The following is a 27773-nucleotide window of genomic DNA, read 5'->3' as shown; positions in this document are numbered from 1 at the left end:
TAGTTTTTGGGCACAACAAGCAAGGTGCCAAGCAGAGTCTTCGATCACTTGGAGTTCACTGTCAATTCACTACTTGACAGACATATCCCATCTCTGTTTCTATGCATTTATGTGTCAGTACTTTCACTTTACTGCAAACAAGTGTCAAGTGGAAGCACATTCACAACACTATCTCGATGTCAGGTGAATTCCATCAAAGAAAAGCTTTGGCAACAGATTAAATAGTTCATTGTGATGAATGACAAAGCTTGGTGTACAAAGGATTTATACAGGGGGGACTGAAGCGTTTAACTTTGCATCCTCTGCTATTACGAAATCTCTCTGTTCACTGAACCTTGAACAATAGTGAGAAGAACACATCTCCCCGATCGCATTACAGTCAGCAAGACAGAATTCTTCTCTATGAGGAAACAATGTGTACTATGCAGGGTGAGCCTGACAGGCTGCCAGTCAAACCTGATCAAAAACAGACACTGAGGCCTGCAACCCTGGAAAACAGTCATTTTCAGCCAAGCAGGGTCAAAGTAAATAACTTATTCTGGAACCAGAAATATACTATCATCAAAACAGTCTTCTACAAATCTGTTTTGTCTTTGTTATAAAGACTTCCATCGTAATTAGCCCCATAAACAGAAAGGTCCAGGAAAGACCTGGCGCTGTCGAAATGCCAGAAAGTATAATAGCAAACAATGGCCGCCACACAGCTTCACCCACATTCTGCATTCGTAAGTCATTCGGTGGTCCATGCCTCCACCGATGCCTTCTAGGGCATGCTTTTATGACTTGGCAGCAGCTTCCCTTCTTGTTAGGAATAGCAAACAATCCAAGCTTTCTTTGCCCACCGCTCAGTGTAGGCCTATGTGGATTTTAATTGTGCAAGGGAGGAGCTCTCATGGCAACTTGCATCTAATCAACCAGCAGGGAAAGAAGCAGACACACTAAGAAAGAGCTGACAGCGCAATATGGTGGTGACAAGAGAGGAGTGCTGAGTGCTCCCTTGGAACCAACTTTTTATTTTTTTCAATCGTTTAGTTTTGAACAGAAAAATAATAATATTTGTTTTGTTCAACTGTTCCGACCAGCAAAATAAAGTTTGACGAGCTCCGTGCAAGGATTTCTTTCCAGAGAGACATCAAGGCCTGTAACATACTTTGTTTCACGGAAACGTGGCTCTCTGGGGATATTCTGGCGAAATCGGTCCAGCCAGATGGGTTCTCAGTTCATCGCGCAGACAGGAATAAATATCTCTCCGGGAAGCAGAAGGGCGGAGGTGTGTGTTTCATGATTAACGACTCATGGTGTAATTGTAGTAACATACAGGAACTCAAGTCCTTCTGTTCACCCGACCTAGAATTTCTCACAATCAAATGCCAAACGTTATTATCTCCCAAGATAATTTTCTTAGGTTATACTCACGGCCGTGTATATCCCCCCTCAAGCCGATACCAAGACGGCCCTCAAAGAACTTCACTGGACTTTATGCAAACTGGAAACCACATATCCTGAGGCTGCATTTATTGTAGCCGGGGATTTTAACAAAGCAAATTTGAGGACTAGGCTGCCGAAGTTCTATCAACATATCGACTGTTGTACTCGCGCTGCTAAAATCCTCGACCATTGCTACTCAAACTTCCGGGATGGTTATAAGGCCCTCCTCCGCCCTCCTTTCGGCAAATCTGACCACGACTCCATTTCGCTCCTCCCTTCCTATAGGCAGAAACTCAAACAGGAAGTACCCGTGCTAAGGACTATTCAACACTGGTCTGACCAATCGGAATCCACACTTCAAGAATGTTTTGATCACGCGGACTGGGATATGTTCCGGGTAGCTTGCGAAAATAATTTAGATGGATACACTGAAACGGTGACTGAGTTTATCAGGAAGTTTATAGGTGATGTTGTGCCAACTGTGACTATTAAAACCTACCATAACCAGAAACCGTGGATAGATGGCAGCATTCAGGCAAAACTGAAAGCGCGAACCACCGCATTTAACCATGGCAAGGTGACTGGGAATATGGCAGAATACAAACAGTGTAGCTACTCACTCCGCAAGGCAATTAAACTGGCAAAACATCAGTATAGAGACAAAATGGAGTCGCAATTCAACAGCTCAGACACGAGACGTATGTGGCAGGGTCTACAGACTATCACGGACTACAAAAGGAAATCCAGCCACATCGCCGACACCGACGTCTCGCTTCCAGACAAGCTAAAGACCTTCTTCGCTTGCTTTGAGGATAACACAGTACCACCAACGAGGCCCACTACCAAGGACTGTGGCCTTTCCTTCTCCGTGGCCGACGTGAGTAAGACATTTAAGCATGTTAATCCCCGCAAGGCTGCCCGCCCAGACGGCATCCCTAGCTGCGTCCTCAGAGCATGCGCAGACCAGCTGGCTGGTGTGTTTACGGACATATTCAATCTCTCCCTTTCCCAGTCTGCTGTTCCCACATGCTTCAAGATGGCCACCATTGTTCCTGTACCCAAGAAAGCAAAGGTAACTGAACTAAATGACTATTGCCCCGTAGCACTCACCTGTCATCATGAAGTGCTTTGAGAGACTAGTCAATGATCATATCACCTCTACCATACCTGTTACCCTAGAACCACTTCAATTTGCTTACCGCCCCAATAGATCCACAGACGATGCAATCGCCATCACACTGCCGTATCCCATCTGGACAAGAGGAATACCTATGTAATAATGCTGTTCATTGACTATAGCTCAGCATTCAACACCATAGTACCCTCCAAGCTCATCATTAAGCGCGAGGCACTGGGTCTGAACCCCGCCCTGTGCAACTGGGTCCTGGACTTCCTGACGGGCCGCCCCCAGGTGGTGAAGGTAGGAAACAACATCTCCACTTCGCTGATCCTCAACACTGGGGCCCCACAAGTGTGCGTGCTCAGCCCCCTCCTGTACTCCCTGTTCACCCATGACTGCGTGGCCAAGCACGCCTCCAACTCAATCAAGTTTGCAGACGACACAACAGTAGTAGGCTTGATTACCAACAATGAAGAGACCGCCTACAGGGAGGAGGTGAGGGCTCTGGGAGTGTGGTGCCAGGAAAATAACCTCTCACTCAACATCAACAAAACAAAGGAGATGATCGTGGACTTCAGGAAACAGCAGCAGGTGCACCCCCCTATCCACATCGACGGGACCGCAGTGGAGAAGGTGGAAAGCTTCAAGTTCCTTGGCGTACACATCACTGACAAACTGAAATGGTCCACCCACGCAGACAGTGTGGTGAAGAAGGTGCAACAGAGCCTCTTCAACCTCAGGAGGCTGAAGAAATGTGGCTTGGCACCTAAAACCCTCAAACTTTTACAGATGCACAATTGAGAGAATCCTGTCGGGCTGTATCACCGCCTGGTACGGCAACTGCACCGCCCGCAACCGCAGAGCTCTCCAGAGGGTGGTGCGGACTGCCGAACGCATTACCAGGGGCAAACTACCAGCCCTCCAAGACACATACAGCACCCGATGTCACAGGAAGGCCAAAAAGATAATCAAGGACATCAACCACCCGAGCCACTGCCTGTTCATCCCACTATCATCCAGAAGGCGAGGTCACTACAGGTGCATCAAAGCTGGGACCGAGAGAAAAAAAACAGCTTCTATCTCAAGGCCATCAGACTGTTAAATAGCCATCACTAGCACATTATAGGCTGCTGCTGCCTATTGAAATCACTGGCCACTTTAAGAAATGGAACACTAGTCACTTTAATAATGTTTACATATCTTGCACTACTCATCTCATATGTATATACAGTATTCTATAATATTCTACTGTATCTACTACAGGTCTCCCGAGTGGCGCAGTGGTCTAAGGCACTGCCTCACGGTGCTAGCTGTGCCACTAGAGATCCTGGTTCGAATCCAGGCTCTGTAGTAGCCGGCCGCGACTGGGAGACCCATGGGGCGGCGCACAATTGGCCCAGCGTCGTCCAGGTTATGGGAGGGAATGGCCGGCAGGGATATAGCTCAGTTGGTAGAGCATGGCGTTTGCAACGCCAGGGTTGTGGGTTCGATTCCCACGGGGGGCCAGTATGAATTTTTAAATAATCATAATGTATGCACTCACTAACTGTAAGTCGCTCTGGATAAGAGCGTCTGCTAAATGACTAAAATGTAAATGTATCTTAGTCCATGCTGCTCTGTCATTGCTTGTCCATATATGTATATATTCTTAAATTCCATTCCTTACTAGATTTGTGTGTATTGGGTATATGTTGTGAAATTGTTAGATATTACTGCACTGTCGGAGCTAGAAGCAAAAGCATTTCGCTACACCCGGAATAACATCTGCTAAACACGTGTATAATGCGTGTAATGCGCAAGAATTGGGGGGACACAGCTTAGCGCATTCTGGAGACAGACAATATATTCGCCGCAAACCCCTCCCCCTTCTTGTCTGAACATTTCAAATAATAATCAAGACATTATCTTCACACATATTTGAGATGCATTGCTTTTCACTGACAGCCGCATCTCAATAATCAGCTAGGCCGGTTGCCACATGCTCTGCCCAAACTGCGTGCTTCCCAACTAGGCATTGGCCTATACACTTGAGATTTGAAACAATCTACAGCTATTGTTTAAAAATAACCTAATGATCCTTTGTGGCTAAGCAATGCTTTCTGGTGAAGTACTTTGAATAATTAAATGTATTTCTGTATAGACAGGAGTAATTATATAATTTTGACAAATGTATTTTACATTTACTTTAGGCTGACTCCTGTTACCGAATCTTGTCCTATGCTCAGGCTACTCATCACATTAGGAATTGTATTTTATTGTTAGCCTGCAAATACTTTATAATAAAGGTGATTTTATACTCTGTAGCCCCTACTAAAAACATCTTCCCGCGGCTATAGAAGCTACCAGTATCGTCTTGCATTGTAAAAGTGTTGTAAGGACATTGTTTTGCGAACAGTAATGAAGAGTTTCAACATTTCAACATGCATTGTGGCATTATTCAAGCATGAGTGGGGAGCTAACAATGTAGCCCACACAGCTCTAGAAATGAATGACGAAGTGGAGCGGGCACGCACTTTGCTCTTCGCGCTATAAAAAGGGTCTGCGCTAACAGACAGACTTGATCCTCTCAATCACGTGAGACACATTTGACAGAAGTACCGAACGTAACAAAAAGTCTAGTACTGAACCACTTACCATCTGAACCATCTGACTGAATGCCTGCATTCTCCTCACCTAATTATGACATCACCAAAAATATATAATCATTTATTGTCACACACCGGATAGGTGCAGTGAAATGTTTTTTTTTTTTTTAAAGGGTCAGCCATAGTATTACGCCACCTTCTCGGCTTGGCTATTCGAACCAGCGACCTTTCGGTTACTGGCCCAACGCTCTAACTGCAAGGCTACCTGCCACTCTTCCTGCAGTCTATCTTTAGAAACACACTCCTATGTGGTTAAATTAAACCTAACCATGACATCACTTCCCGTAGTATATTTTTAGAAACACACTCTTATGTTAAATTAATGTTAAATCAAACCTTAAATAGTGCTGCCTTCACACACAATCCAAGATTAGAAATCCCCCGGCCCAGCAATAATCTATTTGAAGGAGCACTACTTTTATTCAGGCCTAACTCCCTTCAGCAAGAGTCGGGGGATGATAAGTATAGCCTCATCACTCATTAGCATTTTGCTATTTTTCCGTGGAATATCGTTACACCATATTCCCCACTGTCATCTTATTTGCATCTGCTCTGGTACAGGATGAGTCCTGTACATTGGCGAACGGCTGCGAAAAAAGCAAAGTTGGCTGGTCCATAGATCCAAATCTAGAAGGACAACAGCTGATGAATGGGAGAGTGAATAAATTAAGGTTATGAGATGGAGAGGGAGGAATAAAGGAGGTGAGTTGAGAGGAGAGGACAGGTTTGAATACTAATCTTCATACATCTCCTTGAGCATCAGCATTAAAAAAAATAACAAAGATATTTTGTCACAATGTAGTATGGGATGCCTATATTAAAGTCACTGACATGAACAGGAGACCTGTTTAATTGTAACACTGAGGCCAAGGACATAGGCTACCTAATCACTGAAGCAGAACCAACCTTGACAGTGTAAACATTTAATTGAAAACAAAGCACATTATAAAATGACATTATGGAAATCGCCCTGTAAGAGCCAGTCGCTAGGTTTCCATCCAATTGGCGACAGATTTTCATGTGAATATTCAAAAATCCACATTAAGAAAATATGCACATTTTCCCACCAGTGGTGTTTCCACCAAACTGACTTGCTGTGGATAAAAACCAGTGTGATGACGTAGTGCACCAAAATGTACTTTTTCACTTAAGTTTTCATGTACCGAATAAAACTCTAAAAAAAAAAGGTTAAATGTGTTTCCATCGCATTTTCAACTCTACCGATAGTTTTGTCACAAAAACTGTTGCGTTAAATAGCAAATGTGCCTACTCTGGCCAACTGTGCAGGTAGGCTAGTCGAAATGATGAGATTATGGATAAGAGCAAGAATATTTTTAGACACTCGATATTTATTGAAGAGGCGAACCTAGCTCATCACCGTGCACTTTCACCACCCTGTGAAGTTCAGAACTAACATATTTTGGCATTTACAAAATTTTACCGAAACTTCCTGTTTCCATCACAGCTGTCGTGATTCTTTTTTATACGGTATGACTTTACTCGCATTAAAACTGTGGATGGAAACGTGCTTATTGAGGGAGAAAAATCTACCAAAATACAATGCATAAATATCTCTTTTACTATAGTCTTTGGACGAAGCCAACAAGGCCGTGTTGGAATCAGCAGGAGCCACAGTAGTACTGTACATTAGGCCTACAAGATGAGGGACTGGTGCTGTGACGAAGCTGAAAGCCCTGAATTCTTATTTTAGTGTCAGAAGACAAGGATAGGCCACTCCTTTCCACATTCTATTGCCCATTCAAATGTATTAGAAACTAAGCAATCCAACTCTCAAATCTTATAACAGCCTCATTCAAGGCCAACACCCCTGCCCCCCCCACTGCAAGACAGCATGCCTTCAACTTTAATCTCCCCATCCACACTTCTACTCTTCTCCCCCCCCCCCCAAAGCAGCGGGAAAAGAGAGACCGACACAGAAAAGAGAGGGGAGGCGGGGGTGGCATGTCTGCTCCGGTTAAACATCAAACAGCATACCGTGCACACACAGCTCTGCAGCGAGACAGGGGCTTGGCCTATGCCATTGCTCTGCTTTGAGTCTGGGTAAGAGCAGAGAGAACCAAAGTCTGTTGCGTCTTTGAGGATTTCATCAGTCTGCCTCCTCAAGACAGCCCCTGACAATCAGGATTTCATCAGCAATGAGATAGGTACAGCCCCAGTCTGTCAATGCAACACAAATGTATTTTCTGTGAGGGTACAATCAGGGTTTCCGTTAGCCAGTAATAGCAGGCTTCTGGCAAAAATACATTTAAAAAAATACTATAGAATTGCCAGCTGCCAATTGTCCCAACAACAAAAAAATCCCATTGCGAAATAATGCATTTTAGCCTATTTATTGATTAAAATACCAGTCGATATAGCCAGAGAGCTGCTGATACAGCTCAAACTGCTTTAATAAGCCCAATCATTGCCACGATTAAAAATAGCTCATATTTGTATTTCCCAATTGGTAATTGAAGCGTGCTTCCCATTCAAGTGCATAGGGAACTAGGCAGGCTTCAGTACGTCACATACCACTTTGCAATGAGCTGGAGGCAGTACGCATTTTGAAAACATATATTTAATTGTTTGAAACCTGGAAGTTTTACTACATATGAGGCATGTCTTACCTTGCTTCAAAGTAGCCTAGCCAAAATCCAACCAAACGTGCAAGCATATATTTGCCATTGAAACCAGTAGCCTTTTTCTCTCATGTTTTAATGCTTTTCAATTCAACTTTCTTTCATTGTCCAGTAGCCAAAGGCACAATCCTAGTCATATTAGCAGCCCATGCTAGATGTTGCATATTTAGATCTCCCCTCTTTCTACATTTCTAATGTATGTTTTCATCTCTGTCACATGAAACCGCTCACAATGGTGTATTCCTGCTAATTGCATTATGGAATGAACATTCGTGCGTAGCCTACCTCCAACTGCTGCGCTTAAAATGTCAATAAATAGTTTATCAACATTTGATGTTAAACGCCTTACCTCCATAACTTGCTACATTTGCACACACTGTATATATATTTTCTGTTGTATTTTCTGACTTTATGTTTTTTTTCTTTACCCCATATGTAACTCTGTGTTGTTTTTATTGCACTACTTTGCTTTATCTTGGCCAGGTCGCAGTTGTAAATGAGAACCTGTTCTCAACTGGCTTACCTGGTTAAATAAAGGTGAAATAAAAAAAATAAAATAAAAATCTGTTGCATGACCCTCATTGCTTTATTTTCATTTTTGGGGGATGTAGCCTAGACCTACTGGTTGTATGAATCTATCCCACAACTGACCCAGAGTCTGTTTGGAATAGGCTTTCTTTCTCACACAGAACAACAATCTGACCAACAGAACAGGTCAACTTTTCTACTTACGGGGGATAGTAGATTAATTTAAATTTGGGGAAGGAAATTTTCAGCATAAAAATACACCTTTATAATAAAGCATTACATGCATCCTCGCATTTGCAGACGACATGGGTCCCATTATGCCTGCCTAAAACCAAACACTGCCTTTCACAGTCTGAGCCTCATACCAACGGTCAAGCATGGTGGTGATAGCTGGGTCATGCAGCAAGACAATGATCCAAAACACACAATCAAGTCCAGATCTAATCCCAATTGAGATATTGTGGCAGGACTTGAAATTAGCAGTTCATGCTTGAAAACCCACAAATGTTGCTGAGTTAAAGCAGTTCTGCATGCAAAAGTGTGCCAAAATTCCTCCACAGCGATTTGAGAGACTGATCAACAACTACAGGAAGCATTTGGTTGCAGTCATGCAGCTAAAAGGTGGCACAACCAGTTATTGAGAGTAAGGGGGCAATTCTTTTTCACACAGGGGTATTGGGTGTTGCATAACTTTGTTAAATAAATAAAATAAGTATATATTTTTTTGTTATTTGTAAACTCAGGTTCCCTTTATCTAATATTAGGTTTTGGTTGAAGATCTGATAACATTCAGTATAAAGAAATATGCAAAACTAGAGAAAATAAGACAGGGGGCAAACACTTTGACTGCCCGGTCTGTAAAATGCATGCAAATCCAGATAGAAAGAAAAAACGGCACCTCTGGTAATATGGGTCATGGTTTTTTTACCGTTTAGGCTAGAGACAAGCCGTTTACTTAGCTGTAAAGCTGCAAGCATGCCTGTCATAAAGCGGTGCTCCATTTTCCCTCTCTGATACTCAGAGGCTGCATGACACTGAACTTGCAAAGTGTACTCAGACTGGTATGTGCTCTCAGTTATAACAGGCAATGAAATGATACAATGTAACAAATGTACAAATCTAACAACAGAAGACTCATCAGGGTCTGGATCCCGCTAGCCAAAACGGCTAAATTATATATAAAAACTGACGCATGAAGAGCGGACGGAGAGAAGTAGGTGAGTGAGGGCTGGTAGTGAGGGCTGTAGTCCCCTGTATCTCAGTTGGTAGAGCATGGCGCTTGCAACGCCAGGGTTGTGGGTTCGTTTCCCACGGGGGGCCAGTATGAAAATGTATGCACTCACTGTAACTGTAAGCCGCTCTGGATAAGAGCGTCTGCTAAATTACTAAAATGTAAATGGTAGGGGATGTGGCTGGTTGATTACAGCTGCCATGTGATGTGCACATGAAAGTGAAGTGAATATTACTGGACCTGCTCATACAAGAGACTAGCGGCTGATGCTTAAATTCAACTGAATTTATAAACAAAACTGACTTTATAAACATTTTATAACAGGCGCCAGCAGGTTCTTTAGATCGGTAGGGCAGAATAAGTCGGTAGTATCATACAAAACGGTACTACTGTATTCTAAAATGTTGGTATCCTAAGTAGCATGACGTTTTGGTACCGTGATATTATCGTGGTACCGGTATACAGTGCAACACTAGATTGGATAGCCATAATTTAGGCTAATAATATAACTCAAATGACTGTTAGCAGAAAAGGCTGTTCAATGCGGCTTGTAGTGGTGTAGAGTAGAACTAGGCTATATCAGAGAGCAGATATGCAATTCTACCACACTTTATATGACTGGAGACATTATCAGAATCCTTTTTAATACGACAAAAATGTGAGGGTAGCCTACTCTGCTGACAAACAGATCAATAAAAACGACGTTGTCTGATCCATATAAATCGGCCTGCAAACAGGGGAGACACAAATACAACATGACGTCCATCTAACCTGGAGGAGGACATTATTGTCCAAAAACAAACAAGTGGCACTGGCCCAATGATAAAGACAGTAAATATGCACACTCAACCCTGGGTACAATGTAATCCTATCCAATATAAATCATTTTTCAGTTTAAATGCTAAAAAGCTTGCTGAGGCACTGACCAGATAGATGTAGAAAAGGACTGGCAAAATGTAAAGCAAATGTCAGGTGAACAGCCTTCATTTGGATTCATTCACAGTTTGCCATGCATGTACTCCTGAAGAAAGTGATAGCTGGAGGTAGTGTAAAGCTGAATGGAGATGAGAAATATGCCATGTAGCACAGAGCTCAAATCCTTTCTTTTAAAGTGAGCTCTCTCCAGTACAAAGCAAGGACCACTGGGACACACACACGCTGCCAGCGGCGCTCTCATCTCTGTCCTGATCTACTGATCACGGGCAGGCTCCGTGGCCGGACCAGGCTATTAATAGCCGGAGGATCATCAGGCATTCCCCACAGGGAGGCCAGCACACAGCCACACCGGAAATACTACCTTAGTGTACGTCCTGCCATCCACCCTGCCCTGCACAGTCAACTACACACATACAAGCCCATGCAAGTACACAAAGATGTGCCAGTTCATAGCCAGTGTGTGTGTACCTGGAATTTTGGGTATTGAAATGGCCTGAGGCCTAATAAAAATTCACCTGCAATCGCCCATAAAATCTCTCACCATATCCTTCCTCTTACCAAAAGGCAGCGTTCTATACTGAAAGCGACCACATTCAAAACAATCTGTTCCCACTAAACTGTCATAATTTGTGTGGCGAGCTACCCAAATACAGGCTAACACATTAACTCAGACAAAACAGTATAGGGACTTATTTTGGTTTCTGACACGTCATATGTGCCTTACACAGAGTTTTTGTGTGGAGGTCTGGAATGCGGAAAAGGTGAGGGTTAAGTAAGGCTGCTAGGGCAGGTAACGGTGGTTTAACCATGTCATCCATTTTGGACCGATAAATGTGTGACTTGAAGTCACAAGCGTTTCCATGCAGTAGCTATGTAACCATGTCAACGGAGAGTAAGCATAGCATCTGACAGAAAGAGAAAGGCAGGAGAGAGACAGGGAGAGAACGCCTGTGTGGGTTGTTCCACAAATGGACAATGTGTGTGTGTGTGTTTGTGTAGGCTCACTGTACATTGATAAGCATCGTCTAAAGCCACAGCTGTAGTGTTTTTATGTCCTCAGTGAATGTCCCTTTGTTTTTCTCCTCTCTGTGCCCTCCATACCATTTTCCTTTCTCGAGGGGCATTGTTTGACGCCTCCAAAGTTATGAGCCTAATTCTCAGCTCCGCTGGCTTACTTATGTAGCTAATATGACATGTTGACATCGATGCAGTCCTCTCTCAATGGCTGTCAGCAGTCCTCTCACTGGCTGTCAGCTAACAGCAGTCCTCTCACTGGCGGTCAGCTACGAGCTGTCCTCGCACTGGCTGTGAGCTACGAGCGGTCCTCTCTCACTGGATGTCAAGTAACAGCAGTCCTCCCCCCTGGCTGTCAAGTAACAGCAGTCCTCTCTCACTGGCTGTCAAGTAACAGCAGTCCTCTCTCACTGGCTGTCAAGTAACAGCAGTCCTCTCTCACTGGCTGTCAGGTAACGCAGGAGTGAGACTGAGGTGTTATATTCTGTTAGGAGGCCTGTGACTCCGCCTAATAGGATCATGGATGGCTCTGGCATCAGTCCAAATAGCCAATAGTTTAATATTGGAGTGTGCTGCAGCAGTCCCAACCCAAGCAGTTCAGAAACCTCTAACTACAGTGTGAGTGAGTACATATCGTTACATAATACTACTTACAACTGTTGTGCCAGTACAATGATGTCATTGTGTACATTGTAATGACAATGTAAACAAAGGTTTAATTTACATGTCATGTAAATTGGCAATGGAAGCTCTCATAGCCAGAGGTCAGGGAGAAGTTGAAGTGCGGTTTTAACTGAAGTGCAGTGGTAAATGGCCTCTGGAAATGTCCTACAGGCTAGGTACAGTAGGCTACATGTAACTCTACATCCCATTTTGAGTGGTGTGCTTCTAGTGGAGTGACTGGTTGGGTCTTTCCAGGACTGTTTACACACTTAAAATATATGTTTCCCTGAGAGCTCAATTTATCCTGGGTGAGGACAAGTTTGTCCAGGAATAGTCTAGAATCCACCCCTCTGGCATTCGGAGAGACCCTGGAGTCTGACTCACCTCAGCTGTGCCTGGGTGACAGCCACCATCAATGCCTGGGTTTGAACCCAAGTCACTGCCTACAGTAAAGGTGTGCGTTTCGCAACACTAGCTCAGCAGGAGACCTGTAAAATGGCTTTGAAATCAGTCACCACTGATGGTCTAGTGCAACGTTTACGCCCTAAAAAAGAACCTACCACCTTTCTTCCTCATGTTCTCTTAAGATACAGAAACCAAAGTCCTTCCTCTCTTCTTTAATTCATGCTCCTTGGTGCTTCTAGTTAACAGCTTTCTTTTACTCGTTCTGTGACCTTGCAGGCAACCAATTCAGACCACTAGCCTGCTTTTGGCTATCGTCATGATGATAGATATTCCGTTTGTACCTTTGAAACTATTTGCTTGTATCAGGGTATGCAAATATCCCTTGTCTAAAGCGGTGTGGGGATTTGAAAACCCCGTCTGTGAAGGGACATAGGTCGGGGAATTTCCATAGGGTGACTTTGTTGGGTTGAAAGGACTCCGTCTAGAAGAGGGCTTTTCTAAGCAGCGAGCCACTTGTTTTTCCTACCTCTCCTAGGATAAATGACCCTATAAAATCGGTGTGCATTGTCTCTGCAGGGGTTTAATTTCGGTTTGTGGTAACAACAAACGAGCACCATGACTGACATTTTAAGCATCCCAAATTAACAGCTATTAGCCTCGGCCACACACTGGGATCAATTACCCTGGACCACCTCCAAAGAAGCCTTGATGTTACTGGCCAGAGTGAACGCCTTGTCTATCTGTCCATTGGGATAGTGTATGGACTAGAGGTCTTCATGGATGCAACTGTACCCGAAACCGATCCGGGATCCGAGTGGGTACGGATGCATAATTCTAAATAATGTCACGAGTCTGGGTCAGCTCTCATATGATTGTCAGGTATGTGTCATTTTAACTGACTTGTACCTCCTCTCCCTCCTCTCGCGCTTTATCAGCTTTGGTTAATAAAGTAGCTATAGAACAATTATTTTCTGCTGCTTCCCTCACTTGGTTCGGACCGGGTCTGGATCCAACCAGGTCTATATGGAACGGGTCTAGATGTCATCGGGTCCGTTGGGAATGGGTCTCTATATTAAAATTTTTTATTTATGCATATCGGGTCCGGGTGGGAAAGCCCCAGGTCCTTTTCGGAACGGGTCCAACCTTCTGGACCTGTGAAGACCTCTAATGTGGACACAGCAGCACCCCTATGTCAGCTGTTCCCTCAATTAGAGTGAGAATGTGAGGTTGGGAAAATCGGCAACATCACTAGTGGTAAACCCAGTCAATAGCATCCACGTCACGCTAGCCTTCAGATGACTTGTCTCCAATGCAACACAATTATAGCCGAAATGGAACAGGTACACAAGCAAGCCAAACAAACACGCATTACAGTCATCCTTTACAAAGAAAGAGATATGCTATGATTAACCTAATGCAGTGATTTTATTTATTTTAATTTAACCAGGAAAAGCCCATTGAGAAACATTGACACTCCTCCAGAAGAGTGTTTTGCACCAAAGTTGGCTACCTTCGTCATAGGAAGCACTGCAGAGAAACCACTGACATCATAAACAAGGTGTAGGCCTTGACTGCTAAGCGCTGGGCAACTATTGATGTTTGCTGAAGGTTATTCCACAGACAGGGAGTCTATCCCCAGTCAGCTGACAAATTAAACCCTTCAGTGCGTAAAATTAAACCTCAGGAGAAACGGCAGTGATTGTTTAAGTGTTGTCTTGTTCATCAATGGAGGAGAGCGCAATTCCACTGAGTGGCTGTTTAATAGTAGAACTGCCTGTCCTTTCAGCTTATACGTAGCCGGGCGTCCTCTTTATCATACACATCAGATCCATATCAACCCCCAAGGTGCAGCAAACCTAAGCACCAACACTTGATAAATAGTGCAGAAACTATTATAAAGGATTAATTGCATGAAGAAATATTAGTGGAAAAATAACCAAAAAAACTATAGTTATTTGTTTAGATAGTCAAGGATAATGTTTTGTATAATTCTACAAAGTCCTAGAAAAAAAACAGAGGCCTATAGCCTATTTTATTTTCCCTTACAATAAAAACATTAGTGTAATCCATTTGATCAACTTTATTTGTAGATTCGATTAGTAATAGTGTTATAACAATTAATAAAGTCCAGTTACGGCTTCTTTTGACAAAGTAGAAACTAAAAAGATAACATAACCAGCCAGGTGCACAAGTGAAAGGATTTGCTGTATTCCTAAACAAAAGCACCAGTACATGAACAATTGTAAAGGATGAATTGCATAAACAAATAGTATACTTTAATTTTAAGTTTATTATGTTACTAGTTCTTTTTAGCCAGAGCAATGCTGCCGCGCGAGTGGTAATGTGCTGAATGCATGGACAGCACGGATATTGTTGGAAAAAGTTATATTTGGAAATAGAGCTGCACCTCTTGACTTATGAGAGTTATTTGACAAAGGTACGGTAAGTGTAATAGAAATGGCAGAATATGCTCTTTCTGATACTATATAGAAATCAAAATATTTTACCTGCATGTGACTGAAGGAGGATTTGATAAAGTGATGATCCTTCCCCTGGATCTGTAAATTACAAGATGCGCCCATCTCTTCATGTACAATTTGACAACTGATAGGCCAAATATTGTCAATTTAATCTTGTCTATAGGCTAACTCTTATTATGTGTGAAATTAGTTTCGGTATAGTTTCGATGGCCCAGCTGTGCAGGCTGACTGACATCGTTTGTTTCCCGATCATCAAGTTGGATAGAGTGAAGGATATGTTATGCATTATTCTACAGGCCTACTGCAACACGTGGCATGTTTTCGTTTGCCCTTACAATTAATTTGATTAGTAATAGTTACTGCAAATAAAAGAGTCCTGTAACAGCTTATTTTCGTAAAGTAAAACATAAGAGAATGGGATCAACCCCCAAGGCGCAGTCAAATGATTTGTTGCTGATAAATAGGCATAACAAACTCATCATTACACTATTGTCTTTCTAAATTAAATCACCCTCTTCACCCTCCTTATCATTCAGTTAGGCCTAATTTCAATTCAATTGTGAAGGTGCATTATTATCACCTATTCCATTTGTCATTCATTCAGTAGGCTAGCATCGTTTGCTTTGCTGGATAGAGTCAAGGATATGTTATGCATTATTCTACAGGCCTACTGCAACATGTGGCATGTTTTTGTTTCCCTTACAATACATTTGATTAGTAATAGAGTTACAGTAAATAAAACCGTCCAATAACAGCTTATTTTTACAAAGTAAAACATAAGAGAATGGGATCAACCCCCAAGGCGTGCGTCAAATTATTTTATCCTGATAAATAGGCATTACAAACTCATCATTACACTAATTGTCTTTCTAAATTAAATCACCCTCTTCACCCTCCTTATCATTCAGTTAGGCCTAATTTCAATTCAATTGTGAAGTAAGGTGCGCAAGTATCACCCATTCATCCATTTGTCATTCATTCAGTGAGGAGAGAGAGACGCATTAGCGCCTGGCTGGGTACCAACGTCCTACAGCACATTGCCTTGGCAGGTTAAGTTAGGAATAGGTGTGAAAAACAGGTAAAAAGGCTCTAAATACTTTGTGATTTCAAAATTCTGACAAATGAGCAGTGTAAAATACAAACATTTAGGAAAAGTCAGGGAAGGTGCAGGACATTTTTATTTATTTACAAAATCAAACATCAGTGGCCGTTGGTGGTTCTAGTGTTAATGGCATGTTTGAGGGGAAAGGTTCCCAGAATGCTGTGCAAGCAATATGACTTCATTGCCACAGTTAACCCATATTGCTTTTAACACTCAAACTAGTGGGCTAAAATAGGCTACTGTAACTCCATAGATTCGACCTCTTGGCAACATTTGCTTTTAGTTTCCACAGTTGCAACATTCATGAGTCACAGTGGTCTGATGACTACCGTTAGTCATGAGAAGATTTGGGCTTTTTTATAGTTGGGCTGAAAGTTGCAAAATTATGCTAGGGAAGCAAGTCATGCATGGGAGGATATTTTACTGTAAAGCATACAGGTCACTTAAATTCAACCAATTTGTGAGTGTTTCACTGGATTCCCTCTAAGTACTAGTGTAGCCCAATTAGCTCACTCTGGACCAGTAAGCAGAGCTTTTGTATTTCGTAGCGTGCAGGTCGACAGGTCAGGGGTCCGATGGTTTCAACACCACAATAGAGTTAACATACATAACCCAACTCTCAGGTTTCCTGCAAAAAATGGAAATATAATTAGAGGAATAAACATTCTAAAACTGCACAACCTTGGTCGCCCGGGTAACACTCCTAATCCAGAAAAGAATACAGCCGGTTGCTAGGATACCCCTGGCTGAAGGGTATAGAAATGGGACAGAAACGTTCAGCACTAGCCCTCATCACAGGGCCAGGGGCTGTTGAGAACAAACATTAAACCATTCATATCTGAGAGGTCCACACAACACCACTCATCGAGAAGCAGGCTAGTTCCTTTCAAGGCTACAGTGTATTCACATTAATATCCATAATTTGAACTGGTTAACAATAGTGTTTAAATTACCATCTTTGATAATTGCTAGAAATGGTATACTAGAACATAAAAACTAGGTCTAATATAGGGCTAATAGTATTAAAGGATATGCTAATGTTACATAAGCCTGTTAAGTAACTGACATTTGCTCTAGAGTTAGTGCTTTATGGTTTATCCAAAGATCTGCCATCACCTCAGAGTCCCCCATGTCTTCTCCTGGGCCATAACATTTAGCTCTGGCATTTTATTTCTCTATCGCCTTAAGGAACGAAAATGTTCCCCTTTACTACAGCGGTGATCAAGTTGAATGGAATCAATAGACACTACAGCAGTACAAGCACCTCATATTGATTCTACACAGCATGCAAAAATCTAAGTATTTTGATGACAATGCAAGTTGTAGGCTACTTCTTAAGGTTTTGAGGCCATGCTGCATCAATACAAAGATTGACTTTTTATTGGTGCATAGAGGGAAACCCAAAGCCTGGAAGAGATGGCAGAAACCCTCGCCGTGCCTGTCTGCTAAATCTTAAACCATAGTTGTCGCCTATTTACCCCGATGGAATTGTGTTTTGGATGACAACACAGTCACAGCACCATGAATATTAATATGGATTTAGCATAGTTTGGAGTTCCTTAAAATGACAAAATTGTGGCAGGTGTTTCTCAACAAATAAATAAATCACAGAAGTTGAGATGGAATATAATGTTTTCCATATCAACTGTCTCTATTAGAGAATCTAACAGTGGATTGCAATACAGTGCATTCGGAAAGTATTCAGACCCCTTCACTTCTTCCGCATTTTGTTACTTTACAAACGTATTCTAAATTGGATTAAATAAAAACATGTCATCAATCTACACACAATACCCCATAATGACAAAGCGAAAACAGGTTCAGACATTTTTGAAAATGTATTAAAAAATAAACACAGAAATACCTCATTTACATAAGTATTCAGACCCTTTGCTATAAGACTCGAAATTGAGCTCAGGTGCATCCTGTTTCCATTTATCATCCTTGAGATGTTTCTACAACTTGATTGGAGTCCACCTGTGGTAAATTCAATTGATTGGACATGATTTGGAAAGGCACGCACCGGTCTATGTAAGGTCCCACAGTTGACAGTGCATGTCAGAGCAAAACCCAAGCCATGAGGTCAAAGGAATTGTCCGAAGAGCTCCGAGACAGGATTATGTCGAGGCACAGATCTGGAGAAGGCTACCAAAACATTTCTGCAGCATTGAAGGTCCCCAAGAACACAGCGGCCTCCATCATTCTTAAATGGAAGAAGTTTGTAACCACCACGACTCTTCCTGGAGCTGGCAGCCCGGCCAAACTGAGCAATCAAGGGAGAAGGGCCTTGGTCAGGGTGGTGACCAAGAACCCGAGGGACACTCTGACAGAGATCCAGAGTTCCTCTGTGGAGATGGGAGAACCTTCCAGAAGGACAACCCTCTCTGCAGCCCTCCACCAATCAGGCCTTTATGGTAGAGTGGTCAGACGGAAGCCACTCCTCAGTAAAAAAGGCACGACAGCCTGCTTGGAGTTTTCCAAAAGGCACCTAAAGGACTCTCAGACTATGAGAAACAAGATTATCTGGTCTGATGAAACCTAGATTGAACTCTTTGGCCTGAATGCCAAGCGTCACGTCTGGAGGAAACCTGGCACCATCCCTACGGTAAAGGACGGTGGTGTCAGCATCATGCTGTGGGGATGTTTTTCAGCGGCAGGGTCTGGGAGACTAGTCAGGATCGAGGGAAAGATAAACGGTACAGAGAGATCCTTGATGAAAACCTGCTCCAAAGTGCTCAGGACCTCAGACTGGGGCAAGGTTCACCTTCCAACAGGACAACGACCCTAAGCACACAGCCAAGACAATGCAGGAGTTGCTTTGGGACAAGTCTCTGAATGTCCTTGAGTGGCCCAGCCAGAGCCCGGACTTGAACCCGATCGAACATCTGGAGAGACCTGAAAATAGCTGTGCAGCGACGCTCCCCATCCAACCTGACAGAGCTTGAGAGGATCTGCAGAGAAGAATGGGAGAAATTCCCCAAATACAGGTGTGCCAAGCTTATATCGTCATGCCCAAGAAGACCTGAGGCTGTAATCGCTGCCATAAGTGCTTTAACAAAGTACTGAGTAAAGGGTCTGAATACTTATGTAAATGTAATATTTTAGTTTCTTTTTTTTTTTTATACATTTACAAAAATGTCTAAAAACCTGTTTTTTCTTAGTCATTATGGGGTATTGTGTGTAGTTTGATGAAAAAAAATAAAAACAATAATCCATTTTGAATAAGGCTGTAACGTTACAAAATGTGGAAAAAGTTAAGGGTTCTGAATACTTTCCGAATGCGCTGTACAATCCCATGAGAGTGGGTTGGGGAGGGGTTCAATTGCACAGTCTTCGACTAGAACGCTAAAACTATGCTAAGCTAAATTTAGCCACTATCTGCTCGCCGTAAGTGAAGCAGTCAAGCGATTCCTGGAGAGCTGAACTGCGCTATAATGACCCTATTAAGGAATGCAGGGTTTGGATTATAAACATGTCACAGCATATGTCAGGCATATTGAATTCCATTTTCTTTGCTGATGAGTCATGACTAAGAAGGCACTTTCTAAGCCTAGGCTACATTCTAAACCTCAGCCTGAATGCAAAGGTTTTTAAAGGTTAGCTAGAGAACAGGCAGTTACGTTTTGTGGTCAGGCTGACCTTTCAAAGGTAGATAGGGTTTGGAGTAATGACCTGAAATACTAAGAGGGGGGTGCCTGGTCCTTTTTGTAGTTTTACAAAGTTTGCATCAACATATTGAGAATTCAATAAATCAATTGAACAGTTGATAGTGTTCTGGTGAGTACTAATTCAATATGAGAACTGTAGCCAAATGAATGCAGGTCCTAGGGCAATAGTTACACCATGTTAAGGTTTGGGCTATTAGTTTGCTTGTCAAGCTCCTTAGGACTCTGTAATGCTCTTCTATTATGACCAGCACTACCCATATCCCTGGAGAAATCATACTGGCTCATCATTGTTCATCAGTCTGCAGCACTACACATAAGCAAGCAGCAAAAAAATATATTGGAACAAATACACTCCCCTGAGGTGCACCAATCAGAGAGAGCAGAGAAGGGAATGAGCCTCCGCTGAGAAATCAGGGTTTAGGCTTTTAGTCCCGGAGCTATTACTACGGATCTAGCGACTAGCAAACACAACAAGCCTTCATCCATTACTGAGCTATCACTAGGGGGCTAGCAACCAGCCTTCCTCTATTACTGAGCACATCACTAGGGGGCTAGGGACTAGCAACCAGCCTTCAGCTATTATAAACCACAGAGGGAGGTGACAACACAGCAGGCCCATGACAAGCGCAGCAGCAACAAGAGAGGGATTGTCTTACAGAAGTGAAGAAATAAAACCACATACTGAGTACTTTTACATGCACACTAATAATTTGATATTAAACTGATTATGGCAGAAGGCCAAGTATGGCATTAGTCATGTCAACACCTTGCTCTGCTGATCTTAAAATCGAAGTCATAATTGAAGTAAGCATACACCAATTAAAACATGGTTTTCTGAGCAATCTTTCCAATTATTAGGACATGTAAACAGCTTAATAGGTATTATGACCTGCCATGTGCCAGGTTCGGGTAGCGCAAGCCTCCCTCTTTTGCGCAAGTGAAGTGAGTTCGGGAAAAATGTAAGTACGCATTTGAAAGTTTTCACATACAAACGTTATATGTCCGAACTCAGAATCAAAAAGTATTCGCAGAAATAACATGGTCACCGTGGTAGAATGTTTATTTTGATTGGCAAATTTCTGCATTTATCAAATCAAATGTCCATGTAAACAGGATTATTAGGGAAATCGTACTTCTTGCAAAGCATGTAAACGTTTTAAACGAACTATTATATTAACCTGACTATCCACAATAATCTCATTATTACATTATTATGTGCATGTAACTGTGCTCACTAACAAACTGTATTCCAATAAATCGCAGAGCAGTTATTCATCAGTGAATGCTATGTGAACATAACATGTGAAGCGTCATTGGTACATCGTGTGCTTTTCTCCAGAGGAAAAGTACCATCGCTGCAACAAATTCAGGCTGAGCAGTGAGATGTTATGAAGCGCTCAGAGTAAACCACTGCCTTAGAGCCTTGGCCTTCTGCTGAGGCTTAGGACTTTATTGTAACAACAACAGGCTGGGCAGCGTAATTTGAGAGTTGGCAAAAGCCTTTAAGTCTGGCCTTGTAGTGTGGTTAAGGACCTGTGTCCACTACTTTCCCCTATCATGTTAAAACTACACTTTCTCAGGGAGGGACATGGAAGAGTTAATGAAGAAGAGGATAAGTATAATTTTGTAATTTACTATTACTAGAATTTATTATAAGAAATGCTGTCGAGTTACCAAATATGGCAGATCAATGTACTTTGCTGTATGACATTCAACAGGCACTTTTCTAAGCAACAGCTGAACTGAATGTGTCATGACACCACTGATTTTCAAACAAAAAACAAAATATTCACTGGGAGTGTTTCCTTCTCTCCCTCTCTAATTGGAACGTAGTCATGCTGATGTTTGACAAAGATGAAGGAGCGAGAGGCCCGACTCAGCCAAGCCATGAAGTGTACTTTAATTTAACATACACTGCAGACACAACATTCTAAAGACAGTGCATTCACGACCAATAAGACACAGCTTTCATTTTAAAAACCAATTCCACACTAATGCTATTTGCACCAGTTATTACTGCAGATGGGCTAATATGGAAAAACCTGAAACCACAACTATAATGACCCTATTAAGGAATGCAGGGTTTGGATTATAAACGCTATTTAAGTCACAGCACGGGATTAGGCATGTGGTCAAATGACAGTGTTGCCAGAACATGTCATTATATAGCAGCAATTCCTGGTTGCAAATCTGGAATTCCATTGACACTCATGGGCCACTCCTGGCCCCCAGGCAATGGTCAATGCTATGTTACACAGGATGAACACTTGTGCAGTGACTAATGATACTAATGCCAATGGGCCTACGAGAATCCCCTAGGCTATTAGTGTGACTAACCATAAAACTAGGCTAATTATGTTGAACAATTTATCCTAATGAGAACTTTTCAGCATGACAAGCTAGACCAAAGACTTCCTTTAAAGCCAGACAGGTGATAACATTCCCAAGAGTGTGTCAACCTGCACGCATGCTATAACAATCCCACCCACACAAGCTTGCCTCAATGTGGGTAAAAGGGGTGTGGTATGGAAGTATAGAAGGGGCCAAAGCACTGTAGGTCTACACCAAGAAAGCAAGGCGGGGAGCTGGCTAGGGCCTGCTCAGATTACACTGCTCCCATTATAAAACTAACACATTGGTGGCAAAGAGGGGGAGGGAGGGGGGGTAGTGGGCGTGGCCAATGACAAGGCATCTTAGCCGCAGAGACAACATTTTACTGTTTTAAAGCTAGTTTCCTGCAATTCTACTAATTTTGCCATGGGACAGAGAACATTTTACAGGTTTCAAGTCAATTTCCTACAATGATACACATCGGAGTGACTCAAACATAACAAAATCAATGGGGGCCCCCATGCAATGACAATTTTTGAATTTTTGATTCTCCCTGACTGTCTAGTTTTTATTTAGGTGATTGTCAGTTCTCAAAGATGATCTTATTTAAAAACATATTGCTCCATTAAACTTTTCTACATACTTTATATCTGGTTTTAGTCGTTTAAGTTTACAATGAAAACATTTTACCATCCCGTTTATTGAGCGATGAAGTTCAGTTGGCGAAGCAAAAGGCACTCGTAAACTTCAAACGACTGGCCCCTCCATATTATCATGCACAAATAAAAGGGTAAAGCGCAACCCACGTAATTCTCATTTCCTGTACTTCCTGTGTTTGCTGTATAGGGCATTCTGAAACATGCCATCAATAAACGGCAGAAACTTCATACCCCTTGACTTATTCCACATTGTGCCTTCAGAAAGTATTCATACCCCTTGACTTATTCCACATTGTGCCTTCAGAAAGTATTCATACCCCTTGACTTATTCCACATTGTGCCTTCAGAAAGTATTCATACCCCTTGACTTATTCCACATTGTTGTTACAGCCTGAAATCAAAATGGATTAGCCTAGATATATGTGTTCCTCACCCATCTACACACAATACATAATGAGAAAGTGAAAACTGTACAAAATAAATACTGAGCTATATTGTATGCTCCAAAAATGTAGGAAATTATTATTTTATACTAATACAATCTCAGAGAAATAGGTTTTGTTTAACATTTATTTTCTCTCAAAAAGATAGGTGTCAAAACGATTGTCTCCCCTAAAGATTCTCATTAACATTCTACTTAAATTAATCTCAGTTTAAGAAACCGTTTTGTGGTCTTTCATGGCTTCCTGTGCCACTGGGGTATAAGAATGAGGTAAAGCGTGTAAAATCCATTTGTTATGCATTACCATGGGTAACAGCAAATAACTCAAATGAAGAGAGACAAATGGTTGTTGACCTTCACAAAATCAGCCAATGGGCACAAAGCAATAGCTAAAAACAAAATATACCACTTACCACTATTAGGGAAATAATTAAGAAGTTTAAAACCACTGAAACAGTGGTAAACTTGCCTGGTAGAGGACGCATGTGTATCTTGTCCCAACGCACAGCGAGGAAGATGGTTCTGGAGGCAAAGTGAAGTCCAAGGGCCACAGAACTTTGGATCACCAAGTCTTCTCAATCTACAATTAGACGCCCCCTCCATACTAAATGGGCTCTTGGGAGGGGTAGCAAGAAAAAATAACTTTGAGAGTAACCAACATATGTAAACACCTGGAGTTTGCTAAACGGCATTTGCACTTGGATTGGAACCAGGTGCTATGGCGATATGAGAAGAAAATAGTTGTCTTTGGCCACACACTCCAGATGGATACATGTACAGAAAATTACCTCATACCGACTGTAAAATATGGTGGTGGATATTTGATATTATGGGGTTGTTTTGCTAGGGCTCTTGTTAAGGACAACGGCATCATGAACTCTACTAAGTACCATGACATTTTAGCCAAGAACCTGGTTCCCTCTGCCAGGAGGCTGAAACTTGGCTACAAGTGGATCTTCCAGCAAGACAATGACCCCAATGTCTTTCTCTGAGTAATTGTATCACTATAAAATAATATAATTTGCATTTTTGGGGAGCATACAATATTGCTCAATATGGCTTTTTTGCTCATCTTTATCAATGGTGCCAATACATTTGGAGGTGACTGCATTTAATTTAGTTTAGAGATGAAGGCTACTTGGGCCACAGACAGCTGAGGTAACATAGACCACCAGCCATTGGTTATGGAAAGAGTGGCCAACTGTAGAGCTGGACACTATGTTGCTACATGTATTCAATTTCATGATGTCTTGCGTTTTGGTTTAAACCGCAATGGCCAAACACTTCACCTGATGTTGACAATCTGATGGCAGATCCCTGCCCATGCTATTTACAGGTAAACTCCCACGACCTGAAGGATTTTAAGTAGGCCAGGACAAAGCTCCCTGTAGTTCCATAGGGAAGGTTAAAATGACACACTCAGGTAGCCTTTTTCTCTCTGCTGAGTGGGACTGAGATTAAAGTGGTGTTGAGTAGAATACTCTTCCCCATTTTGTAAATATGCAATCTCAGAGAGATAAGAGGGGGCGGCATGTATCTTAGCAGTTAAGAGCGTTGGGTCAGTAACCGAAAGGTCGCTGGTTCGAATCCCAGAGCCAACTAGGTGAAAAAGCTGGTTGATGTGCCCTTGAGCAATGCACTTAACCCTAATTGCTCCTGTAAATCGCTCTGGATAAGAGTGTCTGCTAAATGACTAAAATGTAAAACAAGGAGACGTTAAGAAAAGACAGGCATGAATTGCAGGTGGTTGCAAATACGTCGTCCATCGGTCTTTCCATCAGAGGTCTGGTGGTATAAAAGGAGAACGCAAACAAGCAGTGTCAATATGGATGAAACAGAAGCGAAAAGATTTGCTCCAGTTTACGAGGGAGGAAAAACAGTGGCTTCCATCATTCTTAAATGGAAGAAGCTTGGAACCACCAAGACTCTTCCTAGAGCTGGCCGCCCGGCCAAACTGAGCAATCGGGGGAGAAGGGCCTTGGTCAGGTTGTGGTGGCAGCTGCAGAGAGGTATTTGGGAGTATGAGACATGACATCAGAAGAGTTACATGGTGTGTTGAGTGGTTGTGTCCCGTCCTTTCAGGCTGTTGGCCTGAGGTAGGACTAGATAGATTTAAATAGTGGAGTAGGGTGGTGGGTTTTTAGTTAGTCTAGGGATAGATGGGTTATTTTTTAATCTAAGTATAAGGGAGTTATACTCCAGTCTAGTAAGTGGCAGAAATGCAACATTTATTGGCTACCAACCAACGTTAAACCTCAACGAAGTAGTAACATAGTCATGTTTCACCTATTCCTCGATGATTTAAGATAGCCTACCATTGCACAAACATGCTTTTCTAGGCCTACACCAGCACTGGTACCAGGCTGCATCAGCCATCTACTTTTGCTCCGACTCTTGGTACATTTAGCAAGCTAGCTAGCGATTAGCATTAGCGGCTAACAATATTTATTTTAGCCACAACTTGCTAAGAAAGGCAAGTTTGCAGACAGCATGATACACAAACTAATAGTATTTATAGAACCCTTGTTGAAAGCAGCATCGCTGTCACCAACACCGTACTGTATCTATCTGACCGTGCAGACAGCACAGTGAACCGCAAGAAAGTGTTCGTGACTCCGTGGTCTAGCAACTGCCATCTCCTTGAGTGACAGGCCTGGTGAGGGAAGAGGCATCAGTTGGGAGAAAGACGACTCAAGTAGCAAACGAGTGAACTATAAAAACGGTAATTACACGCGCCGGAGTTGCGTATCCCATTTAAGAAACAAAACATTGAAATACCATTATAAAAGGTCAAGTAAAAACCCAATCCAATCCATGCACCAATACTGGTATATAGTAAAATACGGTATACCGCCCAGCCCTACTATGTTGTAGGGGACAATTCAGTGATAGCAATAGGACACGAGGTTGAGTGTCCATATTGAGCTTTGAAACAGTATTGGTTACTGTCCCCATCCCATATTTGGAGGGTCCAACTGTGTTTTTTTCAGATGCTGCTGTAAACAACCCCAGGGGATCTATGGAAGATACAGTTTGATATGATTGCAGAGGGGACTCGTCCTCAATGTGCACTGTGATGAGCAGGCTCCATTAAAAGAGACATCACAGTGACACAGCAGAGGATCAACAAGGCCCGCTGTTTGTGTGTGTGATAAAAAGTAAATGTGGTTGGAATAAAATCATTAGTAGTCTAACGTCAAAACAACCCCTCACTATATTCAATAGTTATCAATGGACCACACCTTGTTACACAACTGGTGGGCTACGTCACACACAGCACAGTAGGACACTGATGGTGGTAAACTAGTCTAATCGCATTAAATAAGCGATTAGCTAGGAGAGACACTGGTATCAATTTAATTGATTAAAGGGATGACGAATTACTCGCTTGAGAAGATGTCATTGTAGACCGCTTTGTCTGCGTGAGAAAAAAAAACGAGTGGTGGATTGGTGGTATATAGGCCTATAAGTTTTGCAACAGTGGCGCAGCCTAGGTGGAAATAGTGTTGAATGAATGAAACTTTCAATAAGCAAGCGTTAGGCCTAATACATTCTACAGTTGACAATCCAAACCATTCAGTAATGCACGAGGTGAAGTTAAACAATTCTCCAACCGTTTCGAAATTGTAAAAAAAATATTAGTAAGATACTAGGCCTAAGAAATGTTTTACAATAATGCAACAATCTAGTGAATGACGTCTCTGACTTTCTGATTAAGATGGCATTCAATCAGGTAATTTTAGCCTGCACGCTACAATCTCTGCATCACTAATGAAACCAGTGTCCCTACAGTAGCAAGCTAAAGCCAAGGAGATAATACATTCAAATACACCATCTTTACCTGGTCTAGGGGAAGATTGATTATCTCGCTAATCGGCTGCAGTAAATTGGAGCCAGTGCAGGACGATGTCGTTTCTGTAGCCATGATTGAGTCCGTGAATCCTTACTCCTCGTCGCCGTCGCAGATTCACTCTCCTCCGTTGATTTGCTGCTGCGACGGGCTACCAGGCTAGATGCTTGTCATCCGTGTCACAGCGCCACCAAAATCTACAGTACCTATCAGCCAGCACCAACCACAACAAAGACAGTGTGGGCAGAGGGATATATTCCGAGCCCCCCCCATGAAATCTCTCGGCCTATCGTATGGAGAAAGTGATTTCAAGTGACCAATCATATGTATGTGGATGGCACAGAAACGATGACGTACATTTTCTCAAACGAATCAAATTTGAAGTCGACTGTGTCTCACGTGGACTCCTCCCATGCACATATGTGGCATTCCATTTGGAGAAGAGAAATGCCGCGTTCAGAAAAACTCGGAACTCTGACATCTCCGACTTTAGTGCGTTCATGACAACATGGGGGAAAAAAAATGTTTTGAGCAATCATCCAACCTGAAGATCACTGTCATGATTTGACCTCGTTCTTTTCGGAGTTCACGGTTGTCTTGAAAGCACATTTACATTTTAGTCGACGCTCTTA

The 27773-nt window shown here is 42.4% G+C and overlaps 1 pseudogene; it reads right to left on the bottom strand.

Moving 5' to 3' along the window:
• Positions 1-27369, bottom strand: part of LOC121539401 — a 97075-nt pseudogene extending 69706 nt beyond the window's left edge.
• Positions 27370-27773: the final 404 nt, after the last annotated feature.

Source organism: Coregonus clupeaformis, unplaced genomic scaffold (assembly GCF_020615455.1).
Source record: "Coregonus clupeaformis isolate EN_2021a unplaced genomic scaffold, ASM2061545v1 scaf0137, whole genome shotgun sequence".
NCBI lineage: Eukaryota > Metazoa > Chordata > Actinopteri > Salmoniformes > Salmonidae > Coregonus > Coregonus clupeaformis.
This window is presented reverse-complemented; position numbering and strand designations above follow the sequence as displayed.